At 37.3% G+C, this 23,924-nt stretch overlaps 1 protein-coding gene across 11 annotated transcripts in view; it reads left to right on the top strand.

Annotated features, from left to right (window-relative positions):
* LOC145514141 (uncharacterized) overlaps window positions 1-23,924 on the top strand; it is a 959,076-nt gene that overhangs the window by 432,582 nt on the left and 502,570 nt on the right. For 6 of the 11 annotated variants that reach the window (XR_014059871.1, XR_014059867.1, XR_014059865.1 and 3 more), the window contains exon 1: window positions 15,174-15,245. The exons of 3 other annotated variants lie outside the window; for them this stretch is intronic. The gene's annotated coding sequence lies outside the window, so the exon portion shown is untranslated. Of the gene's footprint in view, window positions 1-15,173; window positions 15,246-19,736; window positions 19,870-23,924 lie in introns of those variants that run through there. 2 more of the 11 variants (XR_014059869.1, XR_014059868.1) reach the window with 2 other exon arrangements.

A 23,924-nucleotide genomic window follows, 5' to 3' on the forward strand; every position in this document is an offset into this window, starting at 1 on the left:
CTCCTGAGAAATCTACATGAAGGTCAGGAAGAAACAGTTAGAACCGGACATGGAACAATGCTGCTACTGCTGCTAAGTCACCTCAGTCATGTCTGACTCTCTGTGACCCCATAGATGGCAGCCCACCAGGCTCTGCCGTCCCTGGGATTCTCCAAGCAAGAACATTGGAGTGGGTTGCCATTTCCTTCTCCAATGCATGAAAGCGAAAAGTGAAAGTGAAGTCGTTCAGTTGTGTCTGTCTCTTAGTGACCCCATGGACTGCAGCCTACCAGGCTCCTCCATCCATGGTATTTTCCAGGCAAGAGTACTGGAGTGGGGTGCCATTGCCTTCTCTGACATGGAACAATGGACAAGTTCAAAATTGGGAAAGGAGTACTTCAAGGCTGTATGTGGTCACCCTGCTTATTTTATTATATGCAAAGTACATGATGTAAAATGCTGAGCTGGATGAATCACAAGCTGGAATCAAGATTGCTGTGAGAAGTGTCAGTAACCTGCGACATGCAGATGACACCACCCTAATGTCAGAAAGCCAAGATGAACCAAAGAGTCTCTTGATGAAGGTGAAAAAAGGAGAGTAGAAAACCTAGCTTAAAATTCAACATTCAAAAAACTAAGATCAAGGCATCTGGCCCATCACTTCATGGCACACAGATGGGGAAACAATGGAAACAGAGACAGACTTTATTTTCTTGGGCTCCAAATTCACTGCAGATGCTGACTGCAGCAATGAAGTTAAAAAAAGCTTGTTCCACAAGACTGGGAGCTGACTTTGGCTCCTTATTGCAGATTCAGATTTAAATTGAAGAAAGTAGGGAAAACCACTAGACAATTAAGGTATGACCTAAAACAAACCCTTTGCAAATATACAGTAGAAATGACAAATAGATTCATGGGATGAGATCTGATAAACAGTGCCTGAAGAACAATGGACAGAGGTTCATGACATTGTACAGGAGGCCAGGATCAAGACCATCCCCAAGAAAAAGAAACACAAAAAGGCAAAATGGTTATCTGAGGAAGCCTTACAAATAGCTGTAAAAAGAAGAGAAGCAAAAGGCAAAGGAAAAAAGGAAAGATATACCCATTAGGATGCAGAGTTCCAAAGAATAGCAAGGAGAGATAAGAAGGCCTTCTTCAAAACAAAAAAAAAAAGAAAGCCTTCTTCAGTGATGAATGGAAAGAAATAGAGGAAAACAATAGAATGGGAAAGACTAGAGATCTCTTCAAGAAAATTAGAGATACCAAGGAACATTTCATGCAAAGATGGGCTCAATAAAGTAAAGAAATGGTATGGACCTAACAGAAGCAGAAGATATTACGAAGAAGTGGAAAGAATACACAGAAGAACTATACAAAAAAGATCTTCATGACCCAGATAACCATGATGTTGTGATCACTCACCTAGAGCCAGACATCCTGGAATGCGAAGTCAAGTGGGCCTTAGGAAGCATCACTACAAACAATGCTAGTGGAGGTGATGGAATTCCAGTTGAGCTATTTCAAATCCTAAAAGATGATGCTGTGAAAGAGCCACAAGACTGGGAAAAGGTCAGTTTTCATTCAGTCCCAAAGAAAGGTAATCAAAGAATGTTCATACTACTGAACAATTGCACTCATCTCACTTGCTAGTAAAGTAATGCTCAAAATTTTCCAAGCCTTGCTTCAACAGTACATGAACTGTGAAATTCCAGATGTTCAAGCTGGTTTTAGAAAATGCAGAGGAACCAGAGATCAAATTGCCAACATCCACTGAATCACTGAAAAAGCAAGAGAGTTCCAGAAAACATCTACTTGTGCTTTATTGACTATGCCAAAGCCTTTGACTACTTTGACTATGTGGATCACAACAAACTCTGGAAAATTCTTGAAGAGATAGAAATACCAGACCACCTGACCTGCCTCTTGAGAAACCTGTATGCAAGTTAGGAAACAACAGTTAGAACTGGACATGGAATGACAGACTGATTCCAAATAGGGAAAGGAGTACGCCAAGGCTGTGTATTGTCACCCTGCTTATTTAACTTATATGCAGATTACATCATGAGAAACGCTGGGCTGGATGAAGCACAAGCTGGAATCAAGATTGCCGGAGAAATATCAATAACCTCAGATATGCAGATGACACCACCCTTTTGGCAGAAAGTGAAGAAGAACAAAAGAGCCTCTTGATGAAGGTGAAAGAGGAGAGTGAAAAAGTTGGCGTAAAGCTCAACATTCAGAAAGCTAAGATCCTGGCAACTGGTCCCATCACTTCATGACAAATAGATGGGGAAACAGTGACAGACTTTATTTTTGGGGGGCTCCAAAATCACTGCACACGGTGGCTGCAGCCATGAAATTCAAAGACACTTGCTCCTTGGAAGAAAAGTTATGACCAACCTAGACAGCATATTGAAAAGCAGAGACATTACTTTGCCATCAAAGGTCCGTGTAGTCAAGGGTTTGGTTTTTACAGTAGCCATGTATGGATATGAGAGTTGGACTATAAAGAAAGCTGAGTGCCAAAGAATTGATGCTTTTGAACTGTGGTGTTGGAGAAGGCTCTTACAAGTCCCTTGGACTGCAAGGAGATCCAACCAGTCCATCCTAAAGGAAATCAGTCCTGGATATTCATTGGAAGGACAGATGTTGAAGCTGAAACTCCAATACTTTGGCCCCCTGATGGGAAGAACTGACTCATTTGAAAAGATCCTGATGCTGGGAAAGATTGAATGTGCGAGTAGAAGGGGACAACAGAGGATGAGATGATTGGATGGCATTGCCAACTCAATTGACTTGAGTTTGAGTAAACTCTGGGAGCTGGTGTTGGACAGGGAGGCCTGGCATGCTGCAGTCCATGGGGTTGCAAAGAGTTGGGCATGACTGAGCAATTGAACTGAACTGAACTGCTCTTTGGAAGAAAAGCTATGACAAACCTAAACAGCATATTAAAAAGCAGAGACATCAGTTTGCCAACAAAGGTTAATATAGTCAAAACTATAGTTTTTCAAGTAGTAATGTACAAATGTGAGAGTTGGACCATAAAGAAGGTTGAGCACCATAGAATTGATGCTTTCAAACTGTGGTGCTGGTGAATACTCTAGAGACTGAAAGAAGATCAAACCAGTCAAACCTAAAGGAAATCAACCCTGAATATTCATTGCAAGGACTGAAGCTGAAGCTGACGCTCTAATTCTTTGGTCACCTATTGCAAAGAGCCGACCCATTTGAAAAGACTCTGATGCTCAGAAAGATTGAAGGCAGGAGGAGAAGAGGGCTACAAAGGTTGAGATGGTTGGATGGCATCATTGACTCAATGGATGTGAGTTTGAGGAAACTCTGGGTGATGTGCTGCAGTCCATGGTGTCTCAAAGAGCCAAACATGACTGAGTGACAGAACAACAACAACAAAAGCAGGAACAGACATTCTGAGGGATACTGGGATGGATAAGTCAAATAGCATTTAAAATTTGTTCACATTTGGATAATTAACCACTTAAGGTATTTTTTAATATAAACACAGTGAAAGTGGCACTTTTGGAGAGTCTAGCTGGATAAAACTGCACAAAATTCACCAAAGTATATGAAAATGGAAACTAAGAATTTTAATGAGAGTATAATAATAGTCTACGTACTAATTATAGACATGACCTTCATGATTGATAACACCAAAAAAATGTATATGAGTGTCACTGGAATCCAAATCCATGATATGGAATCAGTTCCTTCTAGATATTGCCTGATACCTGAGCTAATTCCTCCTTTATGTATATATCAACATGAATTGTCTAATTTTTTATTTTTTGAAAGTGTAAATGATATATATAGTGCATGAAATTATTAATAGCATATTTAGTCATAGTATGCCTTACATTATAGAAAGCAAAAAATCATTGCTATTTTTTTCTGAATAAAATATTAGCCTTTTTTTAACTGATAAAAAGTCAAGCACACTAACTGAGATATATGCTGCCTAATTGGTTAACTCATGCCTTCATCATGGAAGAGGCTGAGCCCGCCTTGCCCTTGTCATGATGTGGTGTCTACATTTTCCCATTCATGTTATTACACCTGTGGAAGCATCAAAAACTTCCCAGTGAATTCTCCAAGTTTCAAACATACATTTCTCTGTGTTTACTATGTAGCCACGACCCTACCTCCTCATAATCACAAGAATCCAGTACTCCCACCAGTATTATAATTCCTTTCTTGCCTGTTGGTCTGAAAGAGTAACTCAAGACTTCAAAAGCCTCAGGTTCAGACTTGTGTTCTCTGATGATAATGTTGCTTTGCTAGCAACCAGGATCCCTAGCCAGCAGAGTTCAGTTTGTCGGGTAGCAGACCACAATCTCAAGTGATTCACTAAGAACAATAAAGAAGCCAATCTTAATTTTATCCTTTGGATACCTGACCTTGCCTTCTATATATAGAGAACATACCACCATGTATTGCCTTAATAAATATATAACATCCTAGAGGATAGCATTAACAAGGGTGGTCCTCAAGTTGATTCTTATTTGAATGTCAGTCTTTAGCCCAGATATTTCCTAGCACTTTGATATGTGGCAGAAAGAGTGAATCATTTAGACCATATGTCCATCATTGCACGCACTTCGCTATAAAATGGCTACTTTGGTCTTAGACTGAATGATGTGAAATTCCATATCAGTGTATTAGTCATACTAAGCCCTTGGATAACAGTGACTGCAGAAACACTTGGAGTAGAGAAGAAAATTCATATTGAGAGTGAGGTGTCAGTTCCAATAAGGAAAATTTCTGCCCTTACTAGAATGGAAGGGATCTATGTAAACAACTTTCCCCCAAATGGCCAGTTGTTCTCACTCAGGGCTCACTGCTGATGAAATGTTCAATATAGCAGTAGCTAGATCAGCATTGATGAAAGAAAATACATGCATTTGGCCGCAAGTATAGTCTCCCTCTCTACAAATGTGGCCGCTTCATGAATCCATTTCACAAGCATTCACCATATTGTCTATTCACCACATTGTCAATGTCCTTCTGCACTGGATCTTTCCTACAAGGTCCATCTACATGCTTCTACTCCAGAATCTCTTTTCTGTGATCTTTTAGTTTTGCTTCTGTTGGTCCTGACTGAGCAGACATCTGTACTAGCCAGTAGCCTGCCTTTATCTTTATATCAGGCATTATCTGTTCTCTGACTCTTGCCTGAGTTTTTTCCCATGAGAATCATGGGAATTCCATTACCTCTGCTGCAATGGTCTCTCTTATGAATTATCCCATAATTTAACTTATGGAAGAGGGATCATTATGACAGAGGTAATGAAGCTCTGAACCAGTTGTTCATGTAAATTTGGGGGTCGTCTGTATGTGCTAGGAGGTTATTCTGACAATATTATTTTCATCATACAATGGATTATGGATGCTCATTCCCAAAATGATGACTTGGTGGATTTGGTAACTGCCAAAGAAATGGCAACCTACTCCAGTACTCTTGCCTGGAAAATCCCATGGACGGAGAAGCCTGGTAGGCTACAATCCATGGGGTCACAAAGAGTAAGACATGACTGAATGAATTCACTTTCACTTTATTTCATAATGAGTAGCCTTAGTCACATGGTCACTTGAAGTCAGACAGTCAGGCTTTCAGTCTCACTTAGTGCTTAGTAGCATGCCACAAAGTGCTTTTCAAATAGTGAGTAGAACCCAAAATTCCTGGCATTTTTCTAGAACTTAAGGCTGTGTTGTGACTATCCATTTGGATTTTGCTAGAGACCACACATATATTCCTTATTAAACATAATTATTTCTTGTAAGATTGATGCAATCTTACACCACAGCTTGGACCTAATTGCATAAGCCTTCTTTTAATTGGAGTTTCAAAATTGTGAAATTTTGCTATTTTAAAAATTTTCATTGGAGTAAAGTTGATTTACAATATTGTATTAGTTTCTCCTGTACAATAAAGAGAGTCAGTTATACATATACATATATCCATGCTTTTTTAGATTCTTTTCCCATGTAGATCATTAAAGAGTGTTGAGCAGAGTTCCCTTTGCTATACAGTTGGTTCTTATAAGTTATCTGTCTTATATATGGTAGTGTGTGCTAAGTCCTTTCAATCGTGTCCAGCTCCCTGTGACCCCATGGACTGTAAACCATCAGGCTTCTCTGTCCATGGGACTCTCCAGGCAAGAACACTGGGGTGGGTTTCCATGCCCTCCTCCAGATATATGGTGGTATATATATATCAATTCCAATCTCCCAGTTTACCCCTCCTTCCCCTTTCCCCCACAGTAACCATAATTTTGTTTTCTATATCTGTGACTATATTTCTGTCCTATAAATAAGTTCATTTGTATCATTTTTTTAGCTTCCCCATATAAGTGATATTTGTATTTGACTTCACTTACTATGATAATCTCTAGGTCAATCCATGTTGCTGTGAATGGTATTATTTTATTCTTTTTTATGGCCAATTAGTATTCCATTATGTCATCTCATCTTTATAATCCCTTAAAATATAGAGACAATGATGGCCCCTTGGAAAATAGTTTTTGCAATATTTATCTAGCATCCGATTTAATATCTTGGCTACAAGGAGATTTTCAGAGACTTCCACCTGATTCTTTTTATAATAACGGCTCTTACTTGAAATGTCCAGGAAATTCTTGTGAAAAACATTCCAATTAATGTTAAGGTCAAATTATTGTGTCTTGCACTATTGACCATTAAAAGACATAGCAGTATGTAAGTCTGTATGAATTTTAAAAGACATATATTGTACTTGAGGATATTGTTTCCATCATTTATCAGGTGAACTGGAAACTTCACAATTCAGATATCTTACACTACTCAGAATGGCCCTCATCAAAAATTCTACAAAAAATATATGTTGGAGAGGATGTAGACAAAAGGGGACCCTCCTACACTTTTGGTGGGAAAATAAACTGGTACAAACATTATGGAGAATAACATGGAGCTTCCTTAACTAAAAATAGAACTGTAATACCATATGCAGCAGCATGTCATCTCATCTTTATCCATTCACTTATCAGTGGTCATTTAGGTTGATCCCATGACTTAGCTATTGCAAATAGTATACTATGAAGGGGTGCATATATCTTTTTGATTTAGAGTTTTCTCTGGATATATGCTCAGGAATGGGATTACTGGGTTATATGGTATTATAGTTCTATTTTTAGTTAAGGAAGCTGCATGTTATTCTCCATAATGTTTGTACCAGTTTATTTTCCCACCAAAAGTGTAGGAGGGTCCCCTTTTGTCTATACCCTCTCCAACATATATTTTTTGTGGAACTTTTGATGAAGGCCATTCTGAGTAGTGTAAGGTATCTAAATTGTGATGTTTCCAGTTCACCTGATAAATGATGGAAACAATATCCTCAAGTACAATATATGTCTTTTAAAATTCATACAGACTTACATACTGCTATGTCTTTTAATGGTCAATAGTGCAAGACACAATAATTTGACCTTAACATTAATTGGAATGTTTTTCACAAGAATTTCCTGGACATTTCAAGTAAGAGCCGTTATTATAAACAGAATCAGGTGGAAGTCTCTGAAAATCTCCTTGTAGCCAAGATATTAAATCGGATGCTAGATAAATATTGCAAAAACTATTTTCCAAGGGGCCATCGTTGTCTCTATATTTTAAGGGATTATAATATAATTATCAGTACCAGGTCCAGGTTCCATGCCAGGAGATTATATTCTTAAATCCTAGGTAAATAATCTTATTGATGTTTAATATTAATCATTTTTCCATTTTTGGTTTTATATCAGAAAACATACAACCAATATGCAAACAAGAAAAAAGTACAAAAAGAAACATAAACAAGCATTCATTCTGCAAATGTATTAAGTAATTCATCACAATATTTTGTATGATACAAAAATATCCAAATTGGGATTAAAGAAGATATACATGTTTTAACATATTTAAAATATTCATCATGTAGAGAAAATTTTAAAAGTAAGACACATAATTACATGTGTGTATTTTAGTCACTCAGTCATGTCCAACTCTTTGCAACCGCATGGACTGAGGCCTTCCAGGCTCCTCTGTCCATGGAATTCTCCAGGCAAGAATACTGGAGTGGGTTGCTATTTCCATTTCCAGGGGATCTTCCTGACCCAGGGATCAAACCTGTGTCTCCTTCATTGAAAGCAGATTCTTTACCATTGAACCACCAGAGAATAGTCCAATATGAAATTTAGAAAATTCATATATAGAGAACAATATCTCAAAGGACAAGTGTCAAAATATGAATGCAGCTATTTTTAGGTATTTCAGATTATATTTTATGTTTACCATTGGTTTTTATGTATTCATCATAAATATTTCTAGAAAAATTAAGATATATTATTAAGATATAAACTGTAATGTCTTACACAAGTGTAATGCATTAATGCTTTGAAGAGTCAGGCTGAAAATATTTTTGCAAAATATGCCACATGCAAAAATTTTCCAATGTGTATCTTAAATGAGTTTGTGTTTAATAGGATGTATTAGTACATAATTGAATAGAACAGCTATAAAAACATTTAAAAAATACCCAAAAATATTTTTTTGGCATTAAGAGTACCAAAAATTTCCTATCCTAATTAAATATTTCCTTACCCTAATTAAAAAAGGAATTCAACATTTGGTTTCAGTGCAACTTGATATATATCCAGTTATCCATTCATTAATTTTCTTTAATCTTACTCATTTCTATGTATCTTTTTTATATTATTAGATGATAAATTTTAACTATTATTAGATAACCTCAGATGACTTGCCTTAAGAAATACAACTCCATCAGAAGAAAGTATAGAAAGTGTTGTACTATTTATTAAAAAAAAAAATTTAAAGCTTGTAATAAAAATTCAATAGAGCACCAAATTTATCAGTGATTGAATAAAATGCTCAGAACTTTAAGATAATGTTCTCATTATCTCTAGAAGGGTTTAGCTTAGGATATCATTAGATTATCCAATCTGCAAAGAAGACAGTCCAGCTTCCAGCATTCTTCTAGTAATATAGAGAAGCAGTTATTCCAAAATGCTAATGAGGGTTAGACTTTACTGCTTTCAATATGCTTATAGAAGGAGTTTACTCTCTTGACTATACTCTCAGTTATATTAGGTATGTGACAGTAATTTGAAAAGACAAAGTGAATATCTTATTAAATTTAACATAGTGCTGTAACTGTTAAATTGGTTTTATAAAGTGGCCAGATGTTAAGCTTTTCTTAAAGTGATAGGCAAGTAACTGAATGATAATAAAAATGAAAGGGAGAGAAATCATGTGTGATAAGAAGAGTCAGATTGGCTATGAAAATTCAGGGTCATGTGTGCTACTATATGTGAAAGATATAGCCACATTCAATGAAGACCATAGCAAGATAAATAAAAGTTTAGGTACAACAACTTAAAAGAGGCTGATTTCAGCAGGCTTCAGTAGGTTCAAGATGTAGCAAAGGTTTCCAGCAATTTTGCTGGATGGTTCAAGAATATTTTCCCAGGTCACACTGAATATTAAAAAGACAATACGAATAATAAGGAGGTGGTAGGATCCTGAGGTAAAGGAAATTGTCTCCATTGACCCAGAAAATTTCCCCTGAGAGTTAGGGATTGTTGAAGACTGTTTACTCCTGGAAAAATGATAAAATGTGTTTATTTTAGCATGGGACACTGAGATGAAACTTTCTCCGAAGGTAGTAGAGAAAGCCAATACCTAGGCAAAACTTGGAAATTGGTAGTAGTAAAGAAGCAAGAAAGCGATTACAAATGTTAATTAACTTAACCAAACTTATAATTTTATCCCAAGAAGAGTACAGAGCTTCCTCTCTGTCCTGCTCTCTCTCTCTGCTTACTTTTCTACCACCTGCTGTGCGCTTAGTCACTCAGTTGTGTCCCACTCTTTGTGACCCTTTGGACTGTAGCCCACCAGCCTCCTCTGTCCATGGGATTTTTCAGGCAAAAATACTGGAGTGGGTTGCCATTTCCTCCTCCAGGGAATCTTCCTGACCCAGGGATCAAACCCATGGCTCCTCTGTCTCTTTCATTGCAGAATTCTTTAACCATCAGGTGACATTCTCTACCCATCAGGGAAGCCATAAACCCTTTGAAAAGAAGACAGATAGATTGTCATGACTCAGAGATAATTATTTTAACCATCTTACTTATATTCTGTACCTCATCAATTTACATTGTTGAGAGTTTTAGATCATAGGTTGGCAAACTTTTTCTGTAAAGCATTAGAGGGTAAATATTTTAGATTTAACAGGCCAATACTGTTAAAATGATTTAACTCTTTTATGTGACATAAAAGCAGCCACAACAGTACATAAATAGGTGGGCAAGACTGTCTTCTAATAAAATGTTCTTTACAGAAATAGGTTACAAGATATAGCACAGGAATCATAGTTTGAAGTCTTTCAATTTAGAACATGGGGACTGTATCATTACATATGGATTAAACTGTCATAATATACAAATTGCCAACTACAGTAACTTATGTAAGGTATGCATCTAGTTATCTTCAATATAAATTTTCAGAGTTAAGCAGTTCGGGGCTAATCAAGAGCCCATACCATCCTGAAATCTGAATCAATCACAGCCTTCTTTCCCCTTAGATCTGGATTTGGTTGTTTCTGGTCCAGTGATTTATAAACTATTTTGGTGCCTTTTACCTGATATATGATTATAGAGAAGAAACAGGATATCTACCTAAGCAAACAGAGAAGCAAAGCATAAGTAAAAACAAAGAAGCAAAATCCAAATAAAACAAAACAAAAATCTCCCCTCTTAAAAAAGAGAAAGTCTTAAAATAGTTGCCTTTGACTGATACATACACAGCAGAACATAAGAGTTCTGCTCAATGTGAGAAAGTTTTTTATTCATTGTCCTTTGTAATACTAGACTTCCCATCTGGATAAATCTTCATTTTCTTATTTAATGTATCACATGTGAATTGGACATTACACTCTATGACCTCCTTTGCAATATTGTATGTCTCACACTTCTGTGGATTTGGGGCCTAAGGTTATTTTAGAGATGGAACCATTGGGTTTTACATGCTAAATTTCTGGTATGATTGGCAGTACAATTCCTTTGCAAATTCAGAAATGTTCCAATCTGTTTGTTTTCAATTTTTTCTTTGTGAATGTAAACAGCATAGCTCAAGATTTATTTCAACATAGATTTTAAGCCAACATTTCCACCATCTCTGTCTTCAGTGTCAGCACTATTAAGCCCCCAGTTAAAAACAATGTTGTGTGGCTACATAAGTGTGAGTAAGTTCAGTGTTCAGAGTATCTGTGAACTTATATGTGCAAAATGGGAAAACTGCCCTCAGAAAAATGGAATGTGTTCTGCTCTGGTTCTTTCCTCGTTTTAGGGGTAGGATATGGGAATTGGACCTACCTTCTGGGTTCAGATACAGAAGCTATGCTTGGAGAAAGAGCAAGTCACCTAGCTTTAGGCTGGCATGCTTACTTCCTAACACTTACATGAGAGAGGAATAAATGGCTCTTTTGTTTAAACCACTTAAATTTTTGATTTATTATTTTTACAGCTACCTAGCCTCTGTCTTAACAACAAAGACCTAGTACCTTTAGAGGTTGCAATTGCTATTTCATGATTTCTCAAGCAGCTAATTAGTTAATAATCTGATCACTTAATATAAATAGAACTTAAAATTGTGTTAGTAATAATCCAGGGCTAGAAATGCCAAGAGTATAACATTAGAAATACAGTCAAAAAACTAGTTTGTTGTATTTCCTTATAATGTTTATAGCACCAACAATAATCTACTTCTTTTCCAAGTGGGCTTTTTATATGTAAGACTGAATTTTCAACAAGACTTCTGAAAGCACTGTAATGATAATGAGCCAGGAGTTTGTGCAAAATGTAAGTAATTCAATCCTTTACTTTAAAATGATAGTAGGGCTTGTATCTACTTATCTCTAATAGTCTCTAAAAATTTATTGAAGCCACAAACTATATAGACAAACACAGCATGAAGGAAAACTACGTTCAAGTTGTGTCCATATAAATACTGATATCTCTCATAGTCACATCTTCCTGATCATACTAGTATTTACAACTAATTCTGTTGAGCATTTTCTACATGGTGTTTTCTGTAGTAAATAGAAGATAATTAAGAAAGGAAAGAGACTAAGTTCAAGCTCATACAGCTAGAAAGGGGCAGAGCTGAGATTTAAATTTTTAACTTTTGAGATATGAAAAATTTCAGTTGATTCTATCAGGGTAGTGACAACCAGAAAGCATGAGAGTTCTCATCTTAAAAGAATTTATGAAGATTAGTTATTTTTTCATTCAGATTTGATGATTAAAAGTTTATTAGTATAGCTGATCTAGGTTGCAAAAGTTTTTTCTCACCAAATTCAGTTTTGAAGTTTCTCTGGGTATCTCCAATTTTAGTTAATAACAAAAAGCTCCTACTAAGCATTTTCCTGTTTCCCCTCTCATGATCTTTACATTTAAAGGGTTGTATATGAGATCCTGTGTTGATTAAAAAGGCAGTCAATAGTGTCACTTCTCTATATCCTGAGTTTTATTTTCCCATCAAAAACCAGTGATTTACATTATATTCAGCGAAAGAATATGCTTTTAAAACATCAAGCAATGAGTGTGGTGGTGAGCATGACCTGTAAGTACACAGAGGTCAGACTGTGTGATATTAACATGAGAATGAAACCAAGTCCTCTTCTGAAATTTATCAAGTGTATTCAGGACTAAGTCAAGAGGTGAGCTCTCTGATAGGCAAGACTGATATTCCAAGATAGGTCACAGACCAGTTGCCAGGAAAATTGGAGATGAGTGTAGGTACCTAGAAACCTAAAAGGAGAAGTTATTTACCTTGGGTTTTAAGATTTTTGTAAAAAATGAATTTTTACAATGTACCAGTAAATGATCTGTATCTCATTCATATTATCCTTTTTCTCTGGATTTTTCAACTTAAAGGAAGAATTTTGGAACAGTTGTGAGAAATTGGGAAACTGAAAGTATATTCTATTGCTTAAGGCTGGGTCCTGGTAACTCAGATGGTAAAGAACCTGCCCAAAATGCAGGAGACTCGGGTACCCACTCCAGTATTCTTGCCTGAAAAATTCCATGGACAGAGGAGCCTGGCAGGCTATAGTCCATGCGGTTGCAAAGAGTTGGACATGACTGAGTGACTAACAGAGAGAGAGAGAGAGTGAATTCCATCCAAAATGCACCTCCGGCTGAGTGAAGGGAAAGACTGACTCTTTTCTTGAATTTTGGAGGAGTCTTATCTCTTGAGGGTACATATTTGCTTTATTTTTCAAATAATTGTCTCCAATTACATTTTGATGAATTTTCCTTTCTTACTGGGAAAGGATTAAGATATTTTGGCTCCATTTCAGAATTTCTGTCACCTGGTGGTAATAGAACAGCCTCATTTCGGTAGTTATTTGGTTATTTTCATGTAAAGATTTTCATGTAAGTATTCAGTTATTTTCATTTTTAAGAATTTATTCTTAATTCAAAGTCTTTTCTTTCCCTCTACCCGAGGGCAGGTTGTTTCTCTGCTTGTGGTTTTCTGAGTTGAGTTCTGCTCTGGCTTTCAGACACTTCCTCCCTCTCTCTTTTCTATGTATGGGCCCCAGTGTAGGGCTCAAGGATCAGGGAGAGGGGTTAGACCAAAACCAAGGCCTACTGTCATGCCAATAAGGGCCTCACTCTAATTCAGTCTGTCTGTTCTCATTGATCATTAGCCGTCTGCTTGTGTGGTGGTCTTCACATGGTTACGTCTTTGGAATATGTCACCAAGTTGGGCGTGCCTTTACTTAACTCAATAGCTGCCTAGTGGCCCACACAGCTCCTTCTCCTCTGCTTAGCCTGCTATTCTTAGTGTGAAGTTATGGGTACAACTGAAGATTTTGTTCACTCAACCCTTAGCCTCAGATACAAGGTAAATAACCCACCATTTTCTCCCCAGGCACACAAAAACCACTTCCCCTATAACACTCTGGCACAGACTGCTTCAGAATTTACTACACCAAAGGTGGACACTACTCTTTCATTCAAATATATGCTCTGATTTTCTTCACAGTAGAGAAGAATTAATAAGTATCAAAGCCATAATGCTACCTCTCAGAATATTTCCAGAAACAATTGCTACCCCCTCTGCTCTTATTTGGATACCAGAGGGGTCTGAGTAAGCATCAAGCTGGAGAATAAGATGCCAATATCACTTTTTGCAAGTACCTTTAGTCTTTGCAAATGACTTTGGGAGTCACTTGCCTTTAAACCTCTCAAACATGGACCTTGCACTCCCTAAGAGGCTGAAAATTTTCTCAGCCATCTATTTGTACTAGCTGGAGGGCAGAGGCAGAAGCTAGGAGCTGAGTTATTAATGCTCTCAATTAACTTTGAGGAAAATTTACTGAACTCACCTACTTCCTGGTGTTTTCACCTTAGACTGTTGGGTACATAGCAATTTTGTCCTCAGCTTTGGTCTATGGCATCAGTTCAAGAACAACAGGAAAAATTCCATTTAATATTCTTGAAGATCTTATTAGCTAATTTGAGATAGAATCTTCATATGATTCACTCATTCTACTAGTTATTCTAGATGGTCAGAAGAAATAGATGTTTATTTGCTCCTTCTAATACTGCAAAAGGAAAATCCTTTTGTTCTACAGAGCATGTGGAGCTCATTTTGATTAGGAGGGAGTACAAACCTCTGCTCTTCAAATGTAACTAAAGGAAGAGCAGAAGAGCAGTACAAATCACTTTAATGAGTACAAAGGGAAAGTGCCATTCTGTTGATAGCTGAGAGAGACTGAATTTTTAGAACCAAGTCTTCAAATGTCAGCACTGGAAAGGATTTTAGAGGTCACATAGGTCAAGTCATTTTATACTGAAAAAAAAAAAGCAAGGTCCAGAGTGAAGGGAGGATGTGCTGAAGCTTCCTCAGCTATTTTGAAAAAATAACGATAAGTCAGATTGTCTGACAACAAATGATTTACAACAGAATTTATTAAGTTGTTTTGTCCAATAGTTGGGACACAGAGAGATAAGTCCATGCACATTTTACTGGAATAACACACTCATAGTTATGATAAGAAAAATATCACACATTTGTTGACATCAGCATTGAATACCATTTGCCAGTTAGAAGTTAACTTGACAGTTAGAAGAGTTCCTTTTAGTGCAACTGACAGTCTGTTACCTACCTGGCCTTTCAGGTTTACTGATGGAGCCTCATTGGCTCATTTGAAGGTATGTATCGTGTATTTCAGATGTAAAATATTATGAGATCTTCATTTACTGAGTATGCATGCCCAATGGGACTCATCCTCACTAAGTCACAATAGTCAAAGATATCAAAAGACTGGCAGTGAGAGAAAATAGTTGCCTAACTGGAAATACTACCCAACACCAGAAAAGCTTCAAATGACATAGATCAGGGGAAAAGAGAATGTAAGGTCTTTGTAAAAGGAAAGTGAAAGTGAAAGTGAAATCGCTCAGTCGTGTCCGACTCTTTTTGACCCCATGAACTGTAGCCTACCAAGCTCCTCTGTCCATGGGATTTTCTAGGCAAGAATACTGGAATAGGTTGCCATTTCCTTCTCCAGGAGATCTTCCTCCCAGGGATTGAACCCCAGTCTCCCGCATTATAGGCAGATGCTTTATCCTCTGAGCCTCCAGGGAGGCATATGCTAATTTTTCTTAAAGTATGATTTTGAAATCATCCTTTTAAACACTTTGGCATAACTTAGATTTACTTTCTTTTCTTATCCTTCTCATTTTTCCCATAAGGAATAAACCTCACCCAGAATTAGTATCAATGTATATGTAAGCTCTTGGAAATAATAATTTAGTCATATGCCATGTCAGGAAAAATGGCTGACTTTGAGATGGAATCTTTTATATTGGTTGGAATAAAATAATAAAAACTGCTTCAAATAATAAAAACTGTGTGCTAATTAGCTGACATTTCCATCACCCTGAAGAGATTCTGTAATTAGCTATCTAAAAACAGTGGTGCAGTTATGCAATTGTAGTTATTTTTAATTGCTTTATTCCTAATGAGGAAGCTTTTTGGATTAACTTGCTGCATTTGTAGTAGGTGAAGAAAACATCTTGATAAAAATAGTGTTCTCAAATATTTGTCTCTATCCCCAGATAAGTAAAAGAACATTTTTTCTTTCTTTTTATCTTGTGACCCAAAGATAGTCTGCAATCTTCACTTGGCTATTTATTAAAACTCTCTGAAAATAAAAACTGTTCAATCTTTTTCACAACAAGGGTAATATCACTGGGAATTTTTATTACTGAATCACTGGGAGAAAAAGGGCAAGAGGCTACGTATATGTTGAGTGAAATAGAATAGACAATCCAATTCAAGAATATTATATATACAAAAAACGGTATAGTCAACTCCAATTTACATATAGGAAAAAAATTATTAAAACTGCATATAGATTCAAGTAGCCTTCTAAATGATTTCTGGTTATTACTAACAGTCCCTAGTAACAAATCCACTTAAATTCTTCTGACGAGCCCTCTTCTTCAAGCTATCAAGTTTCTGACGCTCCTTCCACTGTGAGAATGCCTACTTCAGTGCCAGAGGGGAAGTTTCCCAGTTACCCTCAAACCACCACTACCATGAATGCCAACAGGAGGTCACCTACTATAATTCACTTTACTTTCGTCACATTTATTTTAGATTCTTTGTAAATTAGGTCTACAAGTATCACTACTGTGCAAAGGGTCCTATATTAACATTCTTCAGAGAAATAGAACCAATAGGAGATTTCTATACCTCTGTACATATAAATGTATAATATATATGGGCTTCCCTGATAGCTCAGTTGGTAAAGAATCCGCCTGCAATGCAGGAGACCCTAGTTCAATTCCTGAGTCGGGCAGATCCGCTGGAGAAGGGATAGGCTACCCACTCCAGTATTCTTGGCCTTTTCCTGTGGCTCAGCTGGTAAAGAACCTGCCTGCAATGTTGGAGACCTGAGTTCCATCCCTGGGTTGGGGAAATCCCCTGGAGAAGGGAAGGGCTACCCACTCCAGTATTCTGGCCTGGAGAATTTCATATAAATAACTATAAATATATAATATATCATGTTTATTATAAGGAATTAGCTCAAACAATTATGGAAGCTGAGAAGTGCCAAGATCTGCAGTTCAAAGCCTGAGGACCAGGAGAGAGGATGGTGTCAGTTTCAGTCTGAGTCCAAAGGCAGGGGAGGACTGATGTCTCCGCTCTAAGATCTTCAGGCAAAGAGAGTTAATTTTCTCTTGCTCAGCCTTTTCTCTATTCAGGCCTTCTACATTTTGGATGAGGCCCACCCTCACTGGGATGGGCAATTCATTTTTACTCAGTTTATAGGTTTAGATGCTAATATCACCCAGAAAAATTCTCACAGACCTATCCAGAAAAATGTTTAGCCAAACATGTGGGTACCATGTGGCTCAGTCAAGTTGACACAAAAAATTAACTAATATTCTTTCCTTGAGTCGGTGGTCTGCTTCTTACATCATATTAGCAATTCTTGAATCTTAACCTCTTGGTTCAGTTCAGTTCAGTCGCTCAGTCATATCCGACTCTTTGCGACTCCATGAATCACAACACGCCAGGCCTCCCTGTTCATTATCAACTCCCGGAGATTACCCAAACTCATGTCCATCAAGTCGGTGATGCCATCCAGCCATCTCATCCTCTGTCATCCCCTTCTCCTCCTGCCCCAAATCCTTCCCAGCATCAGAGTCTTTTCAAATGAATCGGCTCTTCCCATCAGGTGGCCAAAGTATTGGAGTTTCAGCTTCAACATCAGTCCTTCCAATGAACACCCAAGACTGATCTCCTTTAGGATGGACTGGTTGGATCTGCTTGGAGTCCAAGAGACTCTCAAGAGTCTTCTCCAACACCACAGTTCAAAAGCAGCAATTCTTCAGCGCTCAGCTTTCTTCACCATCCAACTCTCACATCCATACATGACTACTGGAAAAACCATGGCCTTGACTAGATGGACCTTTGTTGACAAAGTAATGTCTCTGCTTTTAATATGCTATCTAGGTTGGTCATAACTTTCCTTCCAAAGAGTAAGCGTCTTTTAATTTCATGGCTGCAATCACCATCTGCAGTGATTTTGGAGTGCAAAAAAATAAAGTCTGACACTGTTTCCCCATCTATTTCCCATGAAGTGATGGGACCAGATGCCACGATCTTAGTTTTCTGAATGTTGAGCTTTAAGCCAACTTTTTCACTCTCCTCTTTCACTTTCATCAAGAGGCTCTTTAGTTCTTCTTCACTTTCTGCCATAAGGGTGGTGTCATCTGAGGTTATTGACATTTCTCCTGGCAATCTTGATTCCAGCTTGTGCTTCTTCCAGCCCAGCATTTCTCATGATGTACTCTGCATATAAGTTAAATAAGCAGGGTGACACTCACAGCTCTATAAAAATAAGAAACTTCTGTCTTATTTCTAGGCCCAAAGGAATCTTCATGCTTTTATTAGGTGGATAATTATTTTTCTTTCCTAATGAAACTCTTACTAAAAGGACACAATGCTGCTTATAATTTCTGACTATGTGACCACATCCTATGGAGGCCCTTCAGTTCTAGAAGACTTCCCAAACTTAAATCTTTAATTTCTAAAAGACCCAAAGTTGATTTTCTCAGAATAGAAAGAACTGTACCTAAAGGTGTAATGATGCCTTATCTTTTTGGAGTAAGTTTGAAACAGCAGTCTTTACCTCTTAGAGACTACATATTCTTGGACCCAGAATTCGGGTATTAAGACTCAAGAGCTTCACTTAAATACAGTTTCTTGAAGAATAAAGCTCCCCCCACCTCACCCCACCCCCAGAAAAAACTCAACCCTGACACAGTCAACTGTAAGGGAAAATTTATTTCCTTTCTAAAATACTGATGCTGAGTTTCATGATATTATCCTCCCCAAATACCTCATATTATGACTTCCATCTATGTAACATTTTAGTTTTGAGTATCATAGTGTCCTAAGATACATACATTCAGTTCAGTCACTCAGTCGTGTCCGACTCTTTGTGACCCCATGAACCGCAGCACGCCAGGCCTCCCTGTCCATCACCAACTCCCGGAGTTTACCCAAACCCATGTCCATTGAGTCAGTGATGCCATCCAACCATCTCATCCTCTTTCATCCCCTTCTCCTCCTGCCCTCAATCTTTCCCAGCATCAGGGTCTTTTCAAATGAGTCAGCTCTTCGCATCAGATAGCCAAAGTATTAGCGTTTCAGCTTCAACATCAGTTCTTCCAATGAACACCCAGGACTGATCTCCTTTAGGATGGACTGGTTGGATCTCCTTGCAGTCCAAGGGACGCTCAAGAGCCTTCTCCAATACCACAGTTCAAAAGCATCAATTCTTCGGCACTCAGCTTTCTTCACAGTCCAACTCTCACATCCATACATGACTACTGGATACATACATAAATGTTTGAAAATAGAAGAAAATAAGAACAGGAAACATAATAGGATTGGCTTTCCCCTGGTAATATCTCCTGTCTTTGCTAATCAAGTCCATATGCAAAGCTAGAATTCAGTCTTCATTTCCAGGCAGTTCATTTCTTAGATTATTTTCCAATACTTTGTTGTCTCCTCCCTATGTTTCAACTTTGAATTGAGGTATGCACTCTTTCTGCCCCCTTCTGATGTCTATGTCAGAAGCTTTCTCTATCCCTTTTATGTTTTAAAAAAATCTTATTACACAAAAGCTCTGAGTAATCAAGACTTATCTCTGGACCCGGATTGAATTCTTCTCCTCCGGAGGCCAAGAATCCTGGCATCTTTCGCGGTCCAGCAACAACCTTTCATCTTGGGGGCTTGTCCGGGATTCTTCAGGACAAGGTAAGGATGCTTGGAACTCTAGTTCTTTGTTCTCCTAGAGAACACATTTTCTGTTATACTTTACTAACTCTATGGTGTGCTTGTGAGAATGAATGACAAGCCCTGCATGAAGCAAGTGAGGAGCCCTGCTCAGCGGTTTGGTGGTGACCTCATATGGCTTATAGGACTTCCCTGGTGGCTCAGAAGGTAAAGTGTCTGCCTGCAATGCGGGAGATTTGGGTTCAGTCGCTGGGATGGGAAGATCCCCTGGAGAAGGAAATGGCAACCTGCTCCAGTACTCTTGCCTGGAAAATTCTATGGACAGAGGAACCTGGCAGGCTATAGTCCTTGGGGTCGCAAAGAGTCAGACATGACTGAGTGACTTCACTTTCATGCTTCCCTAAGGGCTTCCCAAGTGGCTCAGTGGTAAAGAATACACTTGCCATATCAGGAGACGTGAGTTTGATCCCTGAGTTGAAAAGATCCTGCTGGACAAGGAAATGGCAACCCACTCCAGTATTCTTCCTGGGCAATCACATAGACAGAGGAGCCTAGTGGGCTATCGTCCATGGGATAGCAAAAGAGTCAGATATGATTTAGTGACTTGTTTGTTGTTGTTGTCCGGTTGCCCAGTCATGTGAGCGACCCTATCGACTGCAGAATGCCACCCTCTCTGTCCCTCACCATTTCCTGTAGTTTGCCCAAGTTCATGTTCATTGCATTGGTGATGCCATCGAGCCATCTCATCCTCTGATGCCCTCTTCTCCTTCTGCCTTCAATTTTTCCTTGCATCAGAGACTTTTCTACTGAGCTCTCTGAGGCAAGAATACTGTAGTGGATTGACATTTCCTACTCCAGGGGAACTTCCTGACCCATGAATTGACCCCACATCTCTTGTATCTTCTGTACTGGCAGGCAGATTCTTTACTTCTGTGCAACATGGGAAGCCATAATCATGGGTAGAAGACAAAAAACTCTCAGGGCTGAGTGGTAGCATCACAAAGAGCAACATAATTTTCCAGATGCACTCTTGTGGTAGAAAAAATGTTTTGTTGTCCTTCCCACTTTCTAAGGATTTGCTGCCCAAGGTATGACTGTCCTAGTGTTATTATATGTATCAAGTTTGAAACTGCATGTGAAGGAGGATTTGGGGACTAAACAACAATTTTCCTTCCCATGATGACTGTTTTTATCGAATTTTCTCTACATGATCACAGATACTCACAAAATCAATCCAATACTGATTAAACCATAATACATTTGTTCAGGATCCTATTAAAAATGATTTACATTTGCCAAACTACTTTCTTAAACTTTGGAAAAATTTATACAAGAAAACAACCTAACAAATCATTTACTTTAGGTTCTTTATTTTATAATTTGGGAAGCTGTAGCAAAGAGAGACCTAGAGACATACCCAAGCAACCCAGCAATTGGAGAACTCATGGAGAACCCCAGGAGTTGCATTTCTCAGTGCCATAGTCTTTCCCATGACATATCATATTTGAGTATCCAGATATTATGAAACATGATAAGGTGAAGGTGTTATAGTTAAATAAATGTGATATATATATAGGATTGCAAGAGGTGAAAGCGCCTCTTTCACTAGTTTTTAAAAACATAGGGAATTCTCTAGTGCTCCACTGGTTAGGACTCTGAGCTTTCACCATCAAGGGCCCAGGTTCAATCCTTGGTGGTGGAACTAAGATTCTACAAGCTGTGTGGCATGGTCAAAAAAAAAAAAAGTAAAAGGTTAAAAATATATAAAGATAAAAAGACTAAGCCCTTCCTCATTTTAAATACAGAAACACTGTAATTTCAACTGCTTCTTAAGCAAAACTAAAATATTTTTAAAACATGATTTTCATCATTGTGACATGGACATGCATAACTAGAGAGTAAACTCTAACAATGACTATAAATATGTTGATATAAATTCCTTCTTATAGGACAACTGATAAATTGGAAAAGCAAAAAGAAAAAAGATTATTCAATGATAAATGCTTATATTTCTATCAAAAACTTCAATCCCTCACCTATCAGTTTCACATACTAAAATTAACTACAAATTTAGACATATAAAGAAAGGGATATGCCCTATGAAATCAGAAATAGGACCCTTGTTTATTTTTAATAGCTATCAGATTGACAAATGGAGTTATTTTCCATTCATAGGATCACTCTGGAATAAAAGTGAATAAACCAAACACAAAATAAATCTGTTGCATTAATGAACTAAAATTTTCAACAAATCTGTGGAGAACACCATGTTAATGGGAGCTAGGTAGCAAACAAAATGAAGGAGAAATGACTCTAGGCTAGATTGTATCAGAAAAAGACTGCAGAGGTAATGGGAATGAGTTTGCCAGACAGAAGGATTTAGCATACATATATGCACACACAAATAATTGCATACACACACACACACACATTTTAAAAAATATCATTCATCTAAGCTTGTAACCCAATTCATTATTTCTATATTTTATGTTTTTATTCTTTGTGCCTGGTCTCTTTTAGTTATTACTTCCTATTGAATATTGAACTTCCTATTTTGATGCATCTACCTAGAATCTAAAAATTTACAAGGAAGCAAATATTTTATTCAGAAAAAATCATTCATTTTTCTAAACAGTTGTATATCTATAAGTGCATTTTTGTTTGTTCACACATGAACTACATTGAGGCTTCCTTACCAGCCCAGACTTTCTAAATACTAGAGGTTATACCATTTTCTTCCAATGTTTGAATGTTATATATCAGTCTTCAATCAGCTTCTTTTCTGGGTAAGATATTTTGTTGGTACCTCTGAATGTTCATTTTTCTTTTTATTATTGAAGAATTATTAGATTATTCTTAGATTATCCTTTGGTTTTGAAAGTTAAATATGTATGTAAGCATAGATCTCTTTTGATAAAATTTACTTGTAACATTATGTGCCAGTTTCAGACATAATTTTTTTTCTGTAGAAGGAAATTTTTGTCCTATTGTGTGTTAAATCATTTCATTTGTCTGATTCTCTCTTCCTGAGACACCATATATTCTAGGTTTTAAAATATACTATTTGTCCTCTTTTCCTATAAATTACACTTTTTTAGATTTTTCTCTCTTTTCTGGAAGTATTTGTGAAGTTTGTTCTCTGCTTACATATTTTATGTTTTGCTCTATCAAGTAGTTTACTTTTTCATGAGGTAGAGTATATTAATCTTGACATCTTACACTCATAATATTTTTCATTTTTTGATAAAAATACTGTTTTTTTGTATCTTATTCAGAACAGAGGTTATGGTTTTTCACTATCATTCTTCCTTAGACCACCTGGTATCAGTACAAAACAGAGGCCAAGGAAAACTTGTTCTTCAAAAAGTTGTTGAAAGTTATCTGATAAAAAATAAAATACATTCTTATAAACAGACCCACCATTTAACATCCCTCATAAAGAGGTAAGAAGTTGAGTATAAGGGGAGAAAGAGGACATAGTAAGAGATGAAAAAGTGGTACATATAACGTTCTAGCTCTGTTTGGGGTAGCAATCCCTATGATAGTCATTTTCCATATACAGAAATAAAAAGAGAAACAGGTGATGGACTTTTTGATTGGCTCAAAGTCACCTTCCTCCATTCCTTCCCACCACACACTTCCCTTCTATATCAAAGAAATTTAGCATCTTCAATTTGAAGGACTTAAGTTGTAGTTTAGGGTTTCTTCCAACTCTTTCCTTAATCTTGCAGTTTTCTTTCCCAGCATAGAGATTTCATATAAATCATGGTAAGAAAATGGGAGATGTCTTATGTACTTATTCTCATGTTATCATCTTATCTAGAATTTTCTTCTTTTAAGAAAAATGAGGGTCTTCCTTGGTGGTTCAGTGGTTAAGAATCTATCTTCCAATTCAGGGGACATGGGTTCAACCTCCAGTCAGGGAACTAAGATCCCACATGCCTGGGTGCAACTAAGACCTGGGGAGGTCAAAAATAAATACATACTTTTTTAAAAAAAAAAAAAGGAAAAATGATGAACTGCTCTTTTTTTTTTTTTTTTGGTTGGGTGGAGGGTAGTCACATATAAGGGAAAGA

The sequence above is a fragment of the Giraffa tippelskirchi genome, chromosome 7 (genome assembly GCF_054371585.1).
Source record: "Giraffa tippelskirchi isolate mGirTip1 chromosome 7, T2T-mGirTip1v1.2.pri, whole genome shotgun sequence".
NCBI lineage: Eukaryota > Metazoa > Chordata > Mammalia > Artiodactyla > Giraffidae > Giraffa > Giraffa tippelskirchi.